Below are 21,403 nucleotides of genomic sequence, written 5' to 3' on the forward strand. Positions count from 1 at the left end.
AAATCAGCTGATGCTTGAAAATGGGGTTTGGTACATTTTATTTTTTTATAACAAAACTCTCTAATTGCACATAGTACAGTTTTGCACTGAGGTTAATCTGTTAAAAAGCAGAGAAGGGAAGGAAAAGGCTATAAAACAGGATACAGTACTAACATTGTAAAGTTCTTGTGTTTAGAAAAAACATACTGTGCTTGTCTCCTGCCTAGATACCGATCTACCCTCAGAATTGAAAAATAAGTTTCTAAGACATCTTATTTGATGCCTTACTGATTGTGTTATATATTCAGAGCAGGTAGTCTAAAGCAAAGAACAAAGGCTGCGTAATTTGAACTTTAACTCATACTTCACAGGTCGATGCCTCAGCCTACAAGAAAAAGCAATTATTGCACTTGAACTAACAGCAGGAACAATATAATAAAAGGGGGTCAGGCCACACCATTTCATTGGAGAAAAGATGTGCAGTAAAAACAATAAACTAAAAATTATTAATTTTCTTAAAAGCACTGTAATTTCACCTCACTGGCTGAAGAATTGTTCAGAAGCAAAAAAGGAACACACTGCCATCACATTAGCTGCTTGAAATCTTAACCCTGAAGTAATTCTGGAATACAGTTTTAAAAAATGACTAAGCATCTGTGTCTCATTTTCCCCTCCATGTTGTTAATGAAATGCTCTCTTAACAAAGACTTTAAACAATGATAGCTTCAAAACAAAAAGTAAGGGTGATCTGTTCCTAAGCAATGTTAATTTAAAGTAATCCTATACAGTTGTGGTAGCTTCTGTTTTTAGCAGTGGCTGCTTTCCTTTGAAACAATTGTTGTTCCTTTTGGAAGAGGTAAATTGCTTCAGTGAGTGACAAGCTAGTCCTCATGCCGTGAGACTGGAAGCTGTTCCTTCAATCAAAGTAAGCTGGTTGGAAATAACTGATTTTATGCCTCACCAAGTTTGGTCTTGCCTGAATACAAGAGGATGTTATCTTACTGCCTGCCACAGGTCAGGAAAAAACGCCTGATGTGACTGACGTACGTAGTGCTTAACCGGAACCAGTGCCTGCTGCTTAACGAGGGCAACAGGGAAAGGGGCAGAAATCTTTCAGCAGCCCATGCATGCTGTGGAAGCAGCAACTCCAAAGACAGCCCAAGGTTCAGTTCTTGGTGTTGAAATAAGCCTCCCCTAGCCACTCCCATGGGGTGCTCTTGTCTTCAAAGCTCTTGAAATTGAAACATTTATGGACTATGTAAATATGTAAAATAATGTAAGATGAGGAAAAAAATTCACTCCAACTAACTCTCCAGCTTACTCTTATTTTGCATTTTCACCTGTTAATCAAAGTGAGGATCAAAGCACTCAACTGAGTCCTCTGAAAAAATCAACTCATAACCCGAGGTATTTGCTTGTGCTTACTCAGGTCTGCCCCACTCTCCCATAAGACACTGCTTTATTTATTGGACAGACTAATTAGCTTCTAACTTGTGCTGTGTGGAGCTTTGAGAGAAGCAAAGACGCTGAAGAACTCCTAGAGACACATTCCAAAAATGGAAAAGCAGCTGGAGCAGCTCTCATACAAATTCATCTACTGTGGGAAAAGAAAAGTTTAAGCCAGTAAATGCAGTATCAGACAGTGCTTGACCTTTGGAACTGTGTGTCAGACTTGGTGGGAAAACAAATATACCATTTGTCATTAACAGGCATCTCTTCAACATGCAAACAACAGGCTATTGTACCATAGAAGAAAGTGGTATCCTCAACATTTTACACTAATCCTCCTGGGAGGAAGGGGGACCCCCCCAAAGCCCCCAAAAGATAATGCTATAATTGGTTTTTGGTTTTTTTCAAATGAAATTCACTGTATCTACTTGATTTTTAGGTTCTAGATTCCAGGAGAGTAAAGGCATGTGTCCTTGCAATATATGAACTTACAAACGTGCATATAATCATCTAAAAATTGTAAGAGTGAAACAAGAATAGCTAGGAACAAAGCAATGCTAGGAATAGCTATTGTTGTTTCTATGCAAGAAAAGCATAAAAAAACCATCTAAAAAACAATATCGTCTTTCAATTTCTTTCCCTCCCACATTTTAAATCTAAAAATTTGTAGCTAATGATTAATGTTACAAATTCTAATTGGATTTGCAATATTGTTTTGGAAGCTGAAAGACTGCACATGAATTGCTTAAGACAAAATAGCATAAGAATGAGAACGTTATTTCAGCCATAATACATTTGTTGAAGCGTGCATAAACACTAAATTGGCTCTTCTCTTTAAAGGACACGTAATGTTATGCTGATGTCAGGATAACTAATCATGTTGTATTAGTAATCTAGCATTTCTATTATTGTTTTTTACCTGCAGCTTGATAAGAAAACTATATTTAAAAATCATATTAACCAATATGTCCCAGTTGTCTTACCATAGGAAATAAAGCAGTTTACTTCTGAAATTAAACATAAAATGTAGGCATCACAAATGATTACTTGCCTGTGCGTATAATGGAATGCATGCCTATTTGACTACCTGACAGGTTATATATCTGCACTGCAACAGCCATCTTAAGAAAAAAAAAAAAAATCAGAAAGTGGCAGCTCTGCAACTGGTCTTACCTTGTGCTTCCTAACTGCAGGCTGGCTAACCTGCTTCATCTAGAACAATCCAAAGAGACAGTCTTTCTCAGATCCCTCTAAGTCAGACAAAGTAATGCTAATACCCTTGCAGCAGCACTGTTTCTGCAATAAAGCACATGGGGAAAATGAACCTTATGTCCAGTTTTTGCAACAGCTGGAAGGAGAATAAGGGATAAAAGTCTTCATCAATATATAGATGCAATCCACTTAGTGTTCTGTTTTGTGTAACTACAGTATCCGCAGCATCTTTTGTCGGGGGTTCTTTGCTTGGTAATGTTCATTAAGAGACTTCATATCAAGGCACTGATGTGCTCCATCTGTTTTGAACATATTGCCACTGTAAATCAGCTTAAAGGGAGTTTGTTCACCCCTCGCAAGATTAGAAGAATTCTCAGTATAAACCCATCAATTCTCATATAGTCAATTTTCAGGGATGCAAAGCAACTCAGAAAAAAGGCAAAAAGATGACTCCAGGGTGCCAATGATTTGCCTTCTCTATGCTGTTTTCCAGTAGCTCATAGGTCAGTGGATCCACACATGTGATCTGCTAGAAAGGATAGCATTAACATAGTCTTATTCTTTGTTCCCAGAGATCTAGGGTATCTGAACTACTGTCCTCTGTGAAACTGAATTATATAAGCCACCCATAAAAGAGAGGGGTTACCTTCTGAGTTTTCATATGTATAATATATCTAAATTTTACCCATTTACAAATCTAGTTAAATCACACTGCACAACTATATATATCAAAATTTAGCATAAAAATATATCAATAATGACAAGTAAAGACTCTACTTTGAATTAAATGAATTATCAGAATTATTCTTCCACCTTTACCTTTTATATTTTATGCTTGAATTTAAACTGAGGCTTAAAGCAAAGCACACAGAAAGAAAATCCACATGAAATAGTATGCTTCCATTACTATGTACTAAAGAAAGCACATAGCACTCTAAGGAGTGCTCAGACTACAAAGGACAAAGACTACACCTTCAACAGTCTTTTGATAGAGAGCTGGTTTTAAGCTCTGTTTTTAAGATTTTTATAATTTTTTAAGAATGATGAATTATTAAAGACTAGCTAAATTGCTATTGAAGTTTTAGAAACTGAAAAATCTGAACATTTTTTTCTGTTGTAGTAAAATTGAAGACCAAGAAACAGACATGTTTTCATCAATTCAGAAAAAAAATTGCTATGTTTAGAAAAATATATTGAAATAAAATAACACCAAGAAAATGTGTCTGTTGGATTGGTGGATTGGGCATGTGTGCCAGAAAATGGTGCAAATCCTTCATTTCAGATACTACATGTAAACATGGGGTTTATTTTCCAAGTTACAAGGGTTTTAACGGGGAGAAGGTCCTGTCCACCTCTTAGATTTCTGGTTCATATCTGACTTGCTCCAAACCCTTTTGATATTCATAAAAGTAAAGTTGAAAGATGTATAATTTTATTCAAGATGAAAATAACAACAGTCATTTAAATAGAAAGACAAATGCATCTGCTCAGCACAAACAGAGCAGATATATATGTTGTTCTCCCACTAGCTGCAGAGATAGAAGGCAACCGTTCCTTTCTCAAATCATCAGTCCATGTCCTGCAAAGGGTAATACTGCAGCCTGCACTTCTTTTTTTTTTTTTTTTCTTCAAAAGCATGACTTTTCCCTGTTTTACAAGTAAGCAACTTACCTCATTTCAAGCACCTACTAATTAAAGTCTCCAATATAGATTTTCCTTCAAGGAAAACCTACGTGCACCTACTAAACTGCTGCTAACAGGATTCCAATTTATATTTCAAGACCAGACCACAAAGCATAACAATCTATATTTTTTAAAAAATCCAATTCTCTTCTCTGTTAATCCTCCTTTTATAAATGAGTGTTTACTAGATTTTTAAACTAATTTCGAATTATTCCCTTTTAAGTTGTCAAGGTTTGTATATTTATTAATATGATTAATGTGATTAAGATAATTAAAAACCTACAACACTTCTCATCTCTGATGGAAGGAATTAGCAGCTAGGTAGAGATTCAGCAAGAGGTATTCTTAGCTTCCTTCTGAGACCTCAAATAGGAATTTAAATAGTACTTGAGCACTGGGCTCTCTGCACTGGAATAAATTCTGTTGTAGGCAACAGACTTCACTCTTAAAGTATTTTTTGCCCACATATTTCTGGATTGACTTTCCTCCCCTAATTTCATACACCCTTTCTGTAGAATATCTCGCAAAAGACCTCAGTGGAGAGCCTTTGTTTACACCCATGTCTGAACTAAACTCTAATATTCTAATAGCTTAAACAATGTTGCCATGAAGTGTTTCATATCCACCAATACCCCATAAAAACACTGGTAGAATAAAAACTTCATAAAAAATATATCTCATAAAAACTTCACGTAGAATAAATCAGTATAAACGTCTTGTCCACAAATCCATACTGGTTTGCATTTGCTGTAAATCTGGCCAGCCCTTTCTGTGGTGATACACAAGACTGAATCCAACTGCTGAAATTTGGAGCTGCATAAAATGCAGTGACTGTGCAGAGATTCATCACTTCTCAAACTTACAACTGCTGTAGTTTAAGCCTCTGAGTTTCAGGTCTGAAGGAATCCCAAAGAATTCACTGAAAAATCTGATATGTATGAGATATTCCTATTTTCAAATTGGTGACAAATGCTGTAACAAACTTGGTTAGCAGAACTGTCACTCACAGAAAGCCCTGGATTCCCTCTATCCAGAACAGCAAAGAGCTCAAACTTGAGTCCCTCAGAGTAACAGATCCTGTAAGCAGGTTCGTAACAGGATCATCTCTTACCATTTAATTCTTGTTGCTCTGATTAGCTCTGAGCAAGGAGTCAGCAGTAAAGTTCACATGTGCAGAAAGACCAACTGCAGAACTGATAAACTAGCAAAGTAATACTTGTATCCTGGCTTTCAGTGTGCACTGACATACCAGCACTCAGACTGTTTCACATGCTTCACACCCACCTTGTTTAGACTTGTTTAGACAACTAACATTTGTCAGACTAGAAGTAGTACCTTCAAAGTAAGCTTCTGCTCCAAAATAATATTGACTAAGACTCACTTCTGAGTCAGAATTTTACAGTCTTTTGTGGTTTCATAATTTCTTTAGCAAGGTCAGAGTTTCCAAGAGAAACTAGACTCACATTTGAAGATTAGAATAAGTATGCCAGTAATAATTTGCCTGGATTGATTTCCCTGTCCCCCTCTTTGACGTGGATAAACAGCTGTAAATGAAGGCTTCTGCTTTGAACAAGTTGGACTCAAAACCTTGAAGTAGTATGTTTTAGCAGTTAGCACATGGAGTTGTGGGATAGCAACACAGTTTTATTCTGGTGCTATGTATCTCAAATCAGTAAAACAGAGAGGGAGGATGAAACCAGAACAAAAGAAAAAAACCCAGAAAAACAAGAAAAAATATGTATAGGAAAGAACTCTTTGGAAAATTTATGGATATCAAAGTAATATGCACTTGAAAGAAAAATAGGGTTATAAAAATGCTTCAAGATCCTCAGGTAACATAAAATGTCATAGGACTTACAGAAGTGAGTTATGCAGCTGTCCCTATGTCCCTATGTCCCCCATCTTCCACTCCTTCCCAGTTCCTATTTCTGCTCATGTAACCTCCAGCTGGCCACTAAAAGTGTTTTCCTTAGCAATTTTTCCCTCATACTTATTTGCTGGCTTAATTACCATAACAATTCTAACATTACATCCTATATGTAAGTGCATGCGTCTGCATACCATTCCTTCAAAATAATATATGAAAATCCTGCCATTTTCCATTACAGAAATAACTTTTCAGCTCATTCCTGAGTATGTCTCTGATGAAACTAGATACATAAACACACTTTATTTCTTCACTCAGCTCAATGATTTGTGTGAACAATTTCACCATTTTTTTCTTAACTTTGGGAACAGACATGGAATCAATTAATGCTTTCCATGAATAGTGGCTATTCAGAATACACAGACCTAGAAATGTTGACACATCTGCCTCCAGCTTGTATAGAAAAGGACTATCTGTTCGTCTTTCTTACTCGAGCTCTTATCACACTGTTTATTCTCAGACTTTTTCAACAGCTGACAATGACAACTAGTGAACATACTTTGCTACGAAGTTCTTAAGGGCTTGCATTATTCTTGTTACACAGCTACAATTTCTTCAAGATCTCTGACAGTGTTTTTCTGAATTACATTTAATAACGGTTAATCAGTACAGTGCAAAGTTGATTTCTGCCAGATCAGTTTCTAAAAAAGTCTAGCAAGGCATCACAGGCAAGAAAAAACCCTCGAGAAAAGGGTCCCGTAAAAATCAAACCAATCCAATCCTTCTTTCCTTCCTCCAATCCTTCCCCCCCCCCACCCCCACCCCTTAAAGGAAATTACACTTCAGTTTGGCAAAAAAAGGATGACTTTGCAGATCAATTACTTACAACAGTTCCATTCCCAATGATTGTGTCATTATATGTACTGTTGCTACCAAATTATCAATAAAATCCTTGTCCCCTATTATCGAACTAGAAGAGTCCTCTACTTAGATGTGATCTTTTTATACCTTATTCTCAAGTGGACTGCAAATCAAGTTGTCTTCGGAATCAGTTTGGGTTCAAAGTAAAACTTCAAGGACAGTATTTAAGCAGTACTCTGATTTAAAAGCTCATGGAGAAACAGCATCAAAATCATCTGTGGTATCTCTAGCTCTCTTGACATTATAGCTCGCAGACACATACAGACCTAAAAGCTGTAGCGTCATTTATTTAAACTCTAGAAATGAAAATCTAAGCTTTCTTGTGAGAAAAAAAATTGATTCGATACATTTTCTTTTAGTATGAATGACAGTTTGAAAAATAAATGTTATTCAAAGGATGTAATAAAACCAGCTCATTTCACTGAAGATTTTTTTGCAGGCTCAGGAGAATTGGTAGAATTTGTTTCAGCAGAATGTGGACCTCTTCTTCACAATGAAGAATTGCAGTTGGAAGGGAGCACTCAGTGAATGGCCCCTCAAGACGGCAACTGTGTCTAAGTAATGATATGTCATTCTGATCTGCAATGCCTTGACAAAACAGCTCACAAAAAATCCTGGCCACTCTAATGCCTAAGCAATCCATTATTCCTTACGAATAACCCAACAGCACAGAAAATACTTTGCCAATAAGAAACAGCCTATCTTTGGAATAAAAAAACCAAACAACAAACAGCAAATGAAGAGGAAAGCAACACATAACCACAGCACTAATTTTTTGGGGTCTCTCATTCTACAAGATATCTCTTTTCAATAGAAAGTTCTTTACCTCATTTCAAAAAAGACAAGGAAAACTGCTTCCTTAAAATCTGTCTATCCACTTCATTATCTACTTTTTATTTCCTTGCTTTTTATGTTCAGTTTGGTATTTTGTTCTACTCAAAGGAAGAAACTGTTTCTGGGAGCAATCTGTCTTTTTGCAACTCTGCAGAGACCTAAACCTATCCTGTCCTGTCATGGTAATGACAAAGCATAACAATTTGATGCTAACGGGAAGAGACAAATTCTGTCTACAGGAATATAACTCATTGCAGTATTTTCAAAGAAAGAATCGTGGTGCATTTGGTTTATGTGATGAGGCTTTGCCAGTAAGATGAAAAGTTATAACGAACCACAAGCTCCATTCCCCATCCTACATACACTGCTTGGTGTTGGGGAAGGGGGAAGCAGAAGAGTTGGGAACAAAGGAGTCGAGTTGAACCTGGGACTTCAAATCTTTAGATTATCAGGAATAGCACAGGATGTGCAAATTCCTCTACTCCGAGGTGTTCTGGCACCTATAACACAAATCAAGCCCAATTTCCTAAGGGAAAAAAAAGGTTTGACTGCTCAATAAGATAGACATGTCATGTTATAAATTCATTTATTTCTAGTAAACAGTTAACTACATTTTCTGGGAAAGAATGTAAATAAAAATCAGTTTTTCTTTTAAAGTGACTGAAGCTGTCCTCTTCTTTTGCAAACATGAAGCATGAACAGAACGTGTGGCATTTGCACTTTTCCTTGGCTGGCATAGCCAGAAGTTCTGTAATAGCCTGTCTTGCAGGAGAAGACTATAAACAGAATGTTTATTTTTATCAAAAGGAAAATTAATGCACACTTTGATGGTAACAAGCAGATATGCAGCCAGACAAAAGATGTCTGAGATTTTGGGCTTTCTACTGACAGCAACCCTTTCCCAGCTGCGTAACTTGAATGCAGCTGAGATGCCCACATTTTAATTCCTGCAGCTTGCTTTCTTTAAATGATACCCTGTAAAGTTTATTTGCTGAATAGCAGCTAAAACTATGTATGCCCCTGATTTTCATCAGTATAACAAATTCTTTGGACTCCAAGTTCTTTAAAGACAGATCACACCTCAGTGGTCTCTATACCTTGATGTAAATTACATATATGAATAATAATTGCTGCATTTCAGAAGAGGTTGTAGTGGACCAAAATTCCTACATTTCAGAAAAGTTATTTTCCTGATTCAATTCCTGTCAAAAGTCAGAATGTTACTAAGTGAAAAACAAGCTTTTGGAGGTTCAAATTGCTATCTCAAGAAAACTACAGAAAGAAGAGTGACATCAGTGAAAGGAGTGTAGATTTTCAGAGCCTAGAATTCTTTTATAAAAAAAATACCTATACGCACTCAGAAGCAGTTGCTAACTCCTCACAGAACTGGATATTTTCATTGCATTCAGCAGCAGTGATCACAAATTTCAGCATCCTTCCTACCACATTAGTAGGATGAGAGCAGCTCTGAGGACAATGACAGATGAACCATTAAAAATGCATACTCTAGTGCTGGCCCCCAGCTGTTGCAGGGTCGCGGCACTGAGGTCTCTTCTAACTGATTACGCAGCTGCATTCAGATTACTGGGGGTAGATCTACACAAAGCAGGAGGGGAAATCAGCTTCATCACGACTGTCAGCAGTTGTTCCAGGTTGCATTTTTACAGTAGAACTCTCCCTCTGCACTGACAAAACCGAAGCAAACCCATAAAACCAACACTCATACATATCACCGCCACCAAGAAATCTAAAGCACCAAATCCAGTCTGGAACCTCTGCTTTATAAGTCTTTAAGAGATCATTCATGCCACAATCCTACTGCACTGAGATCAGAGTTGAAGCTTCAGGTTTCCTAATTCTTCCATGGATTGTGTATTAACATACTTTTCCCAGAGAAACATTTAAAAAATAACAGCAATTTGCAACAATTACAAAAGAATCAGAAAAGGTCCTATGAATGCATTACTAGATGAATTCCCAACTCTCAGTGATGGTACCAAATCAAACACAAATACAATTATGATGTCAGAAATCTCACAAGATTTGGGGGAGAGAAACCCAGGAGAGTGAGGGGAGAGGACTTTGGTGTTTGGTTTTGACAAGTTTAGGCTTACGGTCTGCTGAGATAGTTGTGTGGATTACAATTACTGTGACAACAATTACTGACCTAGGAAATGACTGAAGAAACTTTATCTCATACTAAGGTGCAAATGTTAATAAAAGCTTTCTGCATCTCATCATCTTTATGACACTCTATACAATTCTATGCCAAGCCCCTCAAAATCTTGCTTGATGCTAAACATACACCCCAGCCATCACTATGGTCTGAATTTCAGGTAGTGGTTTTGGCATACCCTTATATAAACCACCAACAGATACTTCCCTGGGCACATGGTCTGGAATCAAACATTTGTTTGACTGTTTTGATGTCTTGTCTGTTAAGCTTCAGGAACTGAGCTGCTTGTACTGCTACCCTGGGGGGATTAATATAATGACACAATTTGCTCAATCTCTTTAGTACATCCCAAAGTTATTGCTAAGTAGTTGAAAAAAAAATGAAATTTAAAGTAAACCATTTTACCAATAGCACACAACTAAAGACTGTACATAGACTTGTTGAACTATCTGAAAGCTATTGTATACTTGTTTGGCCAGTCTCAGGCTCCTGAACACAACCATAGCTCTTCCAGTCTTGCTGTTCTGCCACTGCACATGCTCCTACTGAAATACCAGTAAGAAAAAGACACATTAGTAACCATTTTTATTATATATCCATGTATTTTCCAGAAACTACAAGGATTTACCTGAATTATTTTTTCTCCCCCTCCTCCCATCTTACAAAACACTTAAATTCTTTAGATAACAATTTACTTGATTACAGAGTAGAGTTTAGATATGGGTTCAAGTACTTCGTAGCTCTTAGCAAATTCAGAAAATGTGACTAGATGCCAAAAGAAATAGGCTCCTCTGAATTTGCTCACCCCCTTGGTTTTTATTCTAAGTATGTGCAAAAGTACTATGAGAATTGTCTCTCTTCTGTGTCAGCATGAAACAGGGTGGGAAGTGGGAGACTAGTGGAAAGCTAGGAGGAATGGAGAAAAGAATGACCAAACCTCCTAATAGCAAGCACCTCCAAATAGTTGGATGCATCCGGAATACAGACCCAGAGCTATAATTGTTCTTACCTTTGAATGTAGGAGCAAAATCTTAGGTCTTAAGCCAATTTTAAACATTAGGAATGCTTTATTTCAGCTTTGTGCCAGAAGCTTGTCAAAATTAATAGCACATTTTGCTCATGGCAAAATTTTTATTTATTTCATTACGAGTGAATTTCTTCTTAATAATTTTCTCTGCAGGCAACAGGAAGGCATTTGTTTCCACAAAGAGCATATTTCTTTCCTGGGGGTCCCCACAGCTAAATAACAAAAGTTTTAAAAGAATATAAAAAGTTAAAACAGAAGAATATATACATATTTCCTCACTGTGAAATACCATCTTTTTTCCCAAGTACTGACAGTCACTGGGTTCTTTCAATTCACTAGCATTTCAAGAACAGCATGAGATTTGTAAAGGCAAGAGAAAACAATACAGAGTAAAAAGTACTGATTAACTTTTGGTGGCTCATTGAGTCGGAATGTGGTTCCCTACTGTGCTGCCTTGAAAAATCTTAAATCATCTTTCCCTCCCAGAAGCACCCAGAATAATTTGGCCTCTCAAGGTAACAAAGTTAATTCCTTTAATCCAAAGTCAAAATCTTAAAAAGATTCTTACGGGAAGATGATCTTGATACACTGCATTTTTAGCTGTAAAATCTAATTAAAGAATCTAGATATACATTACTAAACATTTGGGTTGTTTTGTTTGGGGTTTTTTTCCTTTTTAAGACAATCAGACACAGCTATTTCTTACAAAATATCCTCATGGGTTTATGCTATGGAAACACTTTCTACCTGGTCCTATGTTGCTGCTCCTTTCTTTACTACTGGCTTTTACTACAGTTTTAATTGCTAAATGGTACCTAAGTGGTAGTGGTCTGATCATTTTACTCTCCCCATACATGCTTGGGGTTTTTTTAGTACTGATCTAACTAACCCTAATTCATTAAATGAATATATATGGCATATAATCACCACATATATATACTAGAGGAGGTATATTCATCAGAAAAAGGAAAATGAAAGAACATTTGCAGCACATGAACGGATTTCAGTAGATAAGGGTACCATGCAATCATGGGCTGTTTATGCAGTTTAAAGTACAGAGATGTAAATATCTAAATTGCTCACCAGGGCTATTAATTCACTCACTTTAAAGAAGCCTCTAATATCACAATCTGTCTAATATCTAGGTCCAACAAATATTTCAGGTATAGCAATGGGAACTGGCCACATTATTATGTTACTTTAAGGCTTAGCTATATCAGGAGAAATGACTAACTGTTGTCTTAGGAATATGTGATTAGACCACACGTTTCTATCCTGCCTATACTACAAGCTGTTACAGTCAGGATCCTTGAAGCATCACCCCAAAGAAACAATATTCCCTATCAACTGGGAGCACTCTTATGATTTTCAGTATTTATTGCCTTCTTTTTGTAGAAATAGTTGAAATTTCCACCAGATTCTTCCAAAAAGTAAAGTATTACTACTTGAATTACTTCATTACTGGTATCATTAATCAAGGTGGGGAAAAAAACACAGAGAGTTTCATCACAGTTTTCATGCATACTACCACACTTGGGTTTTCTTTTCTTTTCTTTTCTTTTTTTTTTTTTTTTGGTTCTTGGTAACATGCTATGTATTCCTATATATTCCTTTGGAAAATACCATCAGGGTAACTGTTTCTCCAAATCGTAGAATCATAGAACAGTTAGGGTTGGAAAGGACCTCAAGATCATCTAGTTCCAATCCTCTGCCATGGACAGGGACACATTAGACCATGTCACCCAAGGCTCTGTCCAACCTGGCCTTGAACACCGCCAGGGATGGAGCATTCACAACTTCCCTGGGCAACTCATTCCAGTGACTCATTACCCTCACATTAAAGAACTTCCTCTTTAAATCCAATCTAAACCTCCCCTGTTTAAGTTTTAACCCGTTACCCCTTGTCCTGTCACTACAGTCCCTGATGAAGAGTCCCTCCCCAGCATCCCTATAGGCCCCCTTCAGATACTGGAAGGCTGCTATGAGGTCTCCACGCAGCCTTTTCTTCTCCAAGCTGAACAGCCCCAACTTTCTCAGTCTGTCATCTGTATTTATTACTTTTTCTTCTATAACCGTCCCTCCCTTTTCCCTACTTTTAGTATTCCCTTCCTACAAAATTCCTTCTCTTCATTCACTGCAGTTGACTTCACTCTCTTTTCCAGGCGTTTGGATTTTGAGGAGCTTAACGCCAGCTCATTTTTTGTTTCATCTGGTAGATGCTCATGGTGTGTTATTTTTAAACTTGCTTTTTTGTAAGTACATCTCTGCATTTTGCTATTCAAATCCTACCTTTTTGATACCAGCTGATTCTAAATTACTCAGTTGATGCATAAAGTCATTCCTGCAGTTTTCTTTGCATTCCTTATAGGGTGCACACAAGAGAATGAAAGCCAGAAAAAAAGTAATAAACATCTTTCTGTGTATCTCCATCTACTTTCCTGCAAGGCAGAGAGGACCTTTGATAGATGTTTCCACTTGTCATTCTTCCCCCATCCAGCCTCCATTCTCCTTCCATTTGAAGTTCATAAACAAAACGTTACAAGCACTCTGCAATCTGTCCTGACCTACACTCCCTGATCAAGAACATCTTTCTCCAGTTCCAAACTCCACCATCCCAGAGTTAGGTTCATCCACAGGAAGGGCTTAATGTTAGGCAGTAGAGAAGAATTGCACACTTGAGTGATCAAATTTTGCCATTTCTACGTTTGTCCCTTATTATCATGTTCTTATCAAGCCTTACAAAAATTGTTCATATTGAGCCTTACACTATCTTATTTTTAGTAGCTTCTGGATCTATAACAGATAACACAAGCACAGAAACTTGCTTTTAAGTCTCAAAATGCATGTTTGCATACACACGCACACGTATACAAACATATATAAAAATACATGTGTATACAAACATATATATACAAGGATATACTTGCTGTTAAAGCACTAATAAATAAACAGTGACCTTATATTGTCTTACTATTCTTGTGATGGAAATGCCCAGCTCTGCAGCTCTCCCTCATATGTCAAGTGCCATCTCTCGCGGTGGGCCTAGTTTTACTATTTTCAGTAGGTGTGATCATAGGATAATACTTCTCAAACAAAGGTCTAGAAATCAGGCACAAAAATAACATAACACTAATTAAGCCCAAATGCTAAATAATGAAGGGAGCTTCTGAAGTTAGCTGTCATTAGCTTTATCAGGAGAGAGAAATTACAAACCGTTGTCTTGGGAATGTGACATTAAAGCAGAAAAATATTAAATTAAACATTGTTGTGCTTTGTAAATGTCAACAACTACCTCAATGAGAGAGTGACAGGCCTCTGGCAGAGGGACTCAGCATAAAAGAACAGATTTCAAAAAGAATTTGTTTTATTCTTTAAAAGGAACTCCCTGCACATGTAACAAAGGATGACAGACAGAACGGAGATTAGGAACAGCCTTTTGAAAAACCTGTCATCCTAGGAAATCAATAGGAAGTCATTCACTAACAAATGATAGCATCTGCTACCATAGGATTTAGTGTTATGCAACCTTCATTCCTGATTTCATTAAAACCAGTAAAAATATTTAGCACTCTGGAAATACATAGAAGCAACGTTACTAGATTGTGCTCCACTTTCCATAAATAAAAACATATCTCATAAATAAAAACATATCTCCTATACAAACATATCTCAAAACTAAGTATCATCTCAAAGAAAAAGACAGTAATAACATCTTTAGGCTTTAGGATTACTATTATCACATGGCAATCAGTCTGGGTCCTGTTCTGTGTCAGATTCTGTATGAATACTACATGTATACATAAAAGAGCCTCACATATATATGTCAGCACATGAGGCGTGCAGTGCACTTCAGCCAGTTCAGGTATCTTTTGTACAAGTAGCAGCTCACCCAGAATGATAAGCATAAATTCTCAATCTATCTAACTTATTCCATTAAGTTCAAATCAGAACTCATAGCTAATCCCTTTAAGATACTGAAGCCTCAAAAAAACATCAGATTTCTGGACCTTGGTATCATCTTTTCCTGGCTGTAAATCTAAAGTGATATCCATAAATCTATAAATGCTACTGAGCTTGAATCTAATCACCCAAAACTACATAATGAATTTCTAGCTTGTCATTTTACTCTGCATTTACGCAAAATCTCCCTATGGCTAACAGCATTCTAATTAGCTGAACTGACTTGTATAAACCAATTATTGGAACTGGGGAAACAAAGACTGCTTAGCCAAAAATAAGTTCTTAAGATATATATCTTAATAGCACCTATAGGTAGTCCCAGTGTGCCACGCATGCCTTTTGTGTCACACAGTTTTATAAGACACTGCTGTTCCTATCACACGCAGATCAGAAACCAGCATAATAAAAAGACTTAGGAGAAAATTATTAAATATCTGTAAACAGAAATATTATCGTCACTACAGCTGTCAGTGTTTTTGTACACATGCACACACACAAAACCACAATTATAGCGGTCAGAAAAATAAACTTAGAAAAAAAATGTTTCAAAGTGTGGATGCATCTAAAAGTTGTTGCAATTTACAAAAAGCATTTACCACTTACATATTATCTTGAATAATGGCTCTTTTTTCAACTTATATGTGAGATATCAAATAATGTCATATTAAAATACAAAGTAATTTATTATTTTCAGACCACTGAACCAAGACTGCTCCTGCAGTGATATGAAATTAGGTGTTAATTTTTCAGATGATTACCTAGTAGAACTCGCAAACATGCAAGCTGAAGATGAAATGAGGAATGTTTGGGCTAGCACACACAAATGTTAGCTTTCACCCATCAGGCAATAGTGACCAAGTAGAAAGTTCCGCTAATGCAAAGCATTTTGTGAGCACTAACTTCACTTAAAATCATCGCATTTTTCTGTGCTTTCATTAACAGCACAGATTTATTGAGGTATTTTTCCTTTCATTGTATTAGGAGGAAGCCCCATGGCCATTTCCAGTGTCGGATCTGCAAGGAGAGTGTCAAAGAGGTGACAGACAGCATTATGTGCAGTACCTTTAATATTATCAAGCTATGAAGCTGTTTCTATATGCCATCTCACATAAGAGCAGATAGCCTTATTTATTCAGCTTAGAGTTAACTTAGGCTATACATGTAAATATATCTGCTTTTATTTCCTTGGGTTATCTCCTCTGGTGGCAAGTACAAAGGATGAACTGAGACAGGTGAATCACTAATGGTAGCTTCTTATGTTACAAAATACATATCTCAAACACAAGACCTTGTAAAAGGAATGTCACACTAAATGCAAGGTATGGTCAGCTAAATAGCCTTATGATTGCTAATTTGGCAGACAGTTTTAATGAAGCTGGAAGAAAAATCCTTATCTCCTGGTGTATTTGCAAACTATATGCTGAGAAACAGCTACCTAATCTGAAATGAGATTTGTTACATAGATTCGTATAAAATGCTAAAGGGTTTCTACTTCCTTACTTTCTATTAGTTCTCTTATATCAGCCTTCTTAGTGACCCCTTATAATAGAAAAATTGTAATGTCAGTGTAATAATCAAAGGCTAAGGCCTTGGAAAATGTCCTGCTTCCTAAGATACCACTGATTTTAATTTTGCTTCTCCATTTTGATTCTTTTTCTCATGAACAATAATCTGTTTGCTGAGTAAGACCTTCTCTTGCCTTTTCAAATTCCAGAGGCTTTTTGCTAATTACACCATTCACCATGATGAGAAATGAATTCACACTCTCAAGACCATCATCATGTGCCCTGAGAGGGAAGTATCAAAAGTTAGTCCTGGCTCATTAGCTAACTAGAAGTTCAACTTAGAATAAGAGGAAGCAGAACAGAGAAGGCGTGTGGAGGAGAGGGAAGAGGCAAAAATTCCCACATTGCCAGCTCACAGTGTTAGGCCAAGCCAGAATATTCTAGCAGAAGGCTCGACGAGAAATACTTGCCCCCAGTGCGCACACTGAGTGAAGCCCTGATGATAATAAATCTCTCAGATTCACACAAATTCAAAAAGCTTATGCTGGTTCTCTTTAAACCAAACATCTGACAAAATCAGCAGTGTACCTCTTTAGTGAAAGGAAAATTTTTGCAAATAGAACAGCTCTGCTTGAACAGTTTATCTGCTCTGGGAAATGCAACCTGAACTGTTCCTTGTTGTCCTTGAATACTATGGTCAAAAAGTATTATCCCTGCTTACACTATATCAAATCATAAGCTTCAAAAAAAATTAAGTGTTCCTGTGGATAAAAATAGCATCTTAAAATGTCATTAGACTGTCTCCTGATTTCTTTAGTAAATCTTATGAGAAGATGGGAAAATTATTTAAAGATTCAGTGGCAATTTTTCAAGGATGTTCAGATTTGAAAGTCAGTTAAATTATCTCAGGTGACCATTTTCTTGGTAGGCTACGAAGAGACTTTTTTCATTGCTATCCCTAACCTGCACACTCATATTCATAGAAAGATCAAGTGACAGGGCAAAAGTTCTTCCTACCTGCTTTGACATAGGATAACAGCCAAAACAATTTAAAACCTGCAGAGATGGTTGAAGAGGATGTGTACAACTATCTTCCCTGGTAGAGTACTGCCAGACAGAAAAGACCTGTGTGCAGCAACAAGGCTTTGCACTTTGATGAGGCTCAGACAGAAGACAGTTCGATTTCTATCTATTGCTGTTTGCATTAAGAGTCATCAATAAGTTGGTTCCAGGCAAAATCCTGGAACCAACTAGAAATTCAACTTAAAGAGAATAAACAAGGAACAATTATATAGCCCATCTCCTGCTATCACCTCACACATGCAAAGATACCTAGCATAATTCTCCAACATCTTGCCAGCTCCTTCAAAGCTCAGAGAGCTTTGAACACACAGTACAAATATGTCACCATTTTTCATACCAAATATCCTCTTTTCATCTTTTTAAGAAAGATTAAGTCTCCTAAATTTCTCATAATTCCTATTACAATCTGAAATCTTTTTACACAATTCCACCTTTCTAACAGTAAGATGTTCAGAAGAGAATAACTTGTGCAGTAAGTTCCCACTGATATACTGCATAAGAGGAAAAATTACTTTCCTCATGGAATGTCTGTGATTACTGGAGAAGAAAAGGCTCAGGGGAGAGCTTAGAGCAGCTTCCAGTACCTCAAGGGGGCCTGCAATAAATCTGGAAAGGAGCTTTTTATGAAGGAATGCAGTGACAGGACAGGAGGGAATGGCTTTAAATTGACAAAGGGGAGATTTAGACGAGACATTAGGAAGACGTTCTTCCCTGGGAGGGTGGTGAGGCACTTACACAGATTACCCAGAGATGCTGTGGCTGCCCCATCCCTGGCAGTGTTCAAGTCCAGACTGGATGGGTCTTGGAGCAGCCTGGTTTAGTGGAAGGTGGTATGTCCCTGCCTGTGGCAGGGGGTTGGAACAATCTTTAAGGTCCCTTCCAAGTCATTACATTATTCTACAAACAAGAATGTAGAAGACCCACCAGAAGGTAGGTAGACCTTTCTTTGCAGTTATAGTATATCCTTAACTCATACCTTGATGAGTAATCTAGGGTAATCTGCTCTGTCTGATCTAGTGTAATCTCTAGATGTCTAGCCAATTATCACTATTTGGTTTCCTAAATACAGCATTTTACAGCAGTCTTTTCAAGACATTTTAAGCCATTTCTCCAATTTATTGTGTTTGTTTTGAACAATAATCCAAGACATCAGCAAACATATTATACCAAGAACAGATTTCATGTATTTAATTTTATTAGAATAGCTAGAATAGTTATAGCTAGAATAGTTTGAATAACACTATAATTACAATACAGTACTTAGAATAATTCAATAGTTTAGTAGTTAAAAGAATAATTCAATAAACAAATAATAAGAATATTAGAGTAACAAAAAAATAAAGAGTAACTTTTCAGTACCTGAAGCTGAGCATGCTCACCTCTGGCAATGCACATGGTTTGAAGCCCTCAATTTGATGCAGTTGAATAAGAGCTCCAAACAGCCAGACCAGATGATTCCTGAATGATACACGATTTGAGGGACCTTTTAAGGACATTCTGCAACAACCCAGGATCCCGTGAGACCCTTGGGGTGTTCTGGCAGACGCACCCCAGTTTAGCCCTCTGGATTCAGCAGAATAAATTATATCGCACAATGAGACAAATGTCATCCAACATTTTCATTGGTGATATTAGGGAAGATTCTATAGATTTGTCCAAACTGCCTCTTTCTTGCCTGCGCTGTTTAAAACAAGTGAGACAAATCAGAAATACGACAGCAAAAGGAGAGAGAGGTAATATAAAATTTTATTTTACCTGTAAAATGTTTTTAAAAATTTTTATTTTTCTTTGTTAAACCTAATGGCTGCATGGGCTTTTCCGGTTATCTCTGAGTCAAATATTATGACAGTTCGGCGCAGCAATGACTGGTAAGTGCTGTCTGTATTCTTCTTGTGTACCCCTACACAGAGAATGAGGAATTATACCTCTTTTTTCCTACATTTCTACATAAACTCAAAGCCTTAAGAGTAACTTTACCTTGGAAAGTAGTAAATAAGACTCAAATTTCAGACATGGACCATCTGATTAACAAGACTTGATCTTTACTAGCAGACTCTTTTTAAGCCTTTAAAGCTGGACTAAAAATTCTGGTTGTATTCCAAAATCCACAGAAAACCACCTGTTGCTATCGGTGTGACTGAAGTCTCCTTGCACATAATTCACTGCCATTCCTTCCAGTAAGAACAGAAATCACCCAGCAACATGTAGAGCATTTCACATCTGTTATAGCTATGTAAGAGCACAGGCTCTTTCCATATTTTGAACTGGTTACTTATCATATTTCACCTATTATACATTAACTCCTTGCCACTGTTTGGGCACCTATGAATTTGTATAAATATTCCTAAACACTTCACTGATTTTTGGATTATCAAAGGTTTGTAATCCTCATTACTTGCACCTTTTTGGAAAGCACTGATTTCCTGGTAGAGAAAGAAGAAGAAAGACGCCTGGTCAAGCAGATGGTGCCTGCAAATCTCAAAATCAGACTTTTCTTATCAAACAGGTGTCTACCAGCATGGGGACTATGCTACGATGCAGCTTTGCCATGTGCTTTACTATACATGGCAGACTCTCACTGCCAAAAACTGTTTTGGAGAGATAAAAAACAACAACAATACAGAAAAGTAAGAAAGAAAGGCAAAAGCACGCTTTTCAGATATATTTTTAAAATTGATGCTTCCAGACATATTTAGAAACTATAAACATAATGGTTTAGTGTGAGATGTCCCTGCCCATGGCAGGGGTGTTGGAACTGGATGATCTTAAGGTCCTTTCCAACCCTAACTATTCTATGATTCTATGATTCTAATAAGTCTGAGAAAAAGAATAATTTCATATGTTAAAAAGTAAGTTCGTGATGCCACAACACCACAGATTTTGCAGCAGCTGTATCATATGTCTTTTGTTAGGCTTTAAAGACCCTGAATATTTCTGCTGTTACAAATGCATGTTATTTATAATGTTTCTATGGATTTTATTTGCACAGCTCTAGCTCACTGCTTTTCTTGGACTTAAATGTTATAAGTTTCCTGTATCTTCCCTTAAGTGTAACACAAACCTAGAGGAAATGAGGAACTGTTCCTGTGGGTTCTTTTACGATGTGTAAGCATAACCTAGTAACTACAACATCACCACCCTTGGAAAATGTTTTGCTATTCCTCCTAAAATTTATATAGCAGCAATCTTGTCCAACAAATGGATACTTCTGCTGAAGGAAATCATAGGATTGCTCTGAATTTTTATATAGCAGTAATCTTTTCCAACAAATGGATACTGCTGCTGAGGGAAGTCATAGGATTATTCATCTCTCAAACTGAATGAGACAATTCCAATGCCTACATGTTTGGGGTTTTTCCCCAAACATTATACATTTTTCTCCCTTGCCAGAAAGCTGTCCTAAAGATTGGCATTTTGGGGATATAAGTTGGAAAGTGGTGTCAACTGTAATGACACAGGTGAATTCACAGGCTGTAAGAAAGATCTACTCAATTTTTGGAAAGGTTCAGTGGGTGACTTTACCACAGTCTCCTTAAGCATGGCCTGGAGGAAGCAGTGTACTCATTCCACAAAGTTGCCATTTCAAAGTTGCCATTTGCTCAAAAGTAATTTCCTGTTTTGTTTTATTCAAGTTGCCTTTTTGAGGGCAATAGCTCTTCAAAAGAATAAAAATGGTCTCATACACATGTATCTGTTTTTTCTTTTTA

This window comes from Lathamus discolor, chromosome 6, assembly GCF_037157495.1.
Source record: "Lathamus discolor isolate bLatDis1 chromosome 6, bLatDis1.hap1, whole genome shotgun sequence".
NCBI lineage: Eukaryota > Metazoa > Chordata > Aves > Psittaciformes > Psittacidae > Lathamus > Lathamus discolor.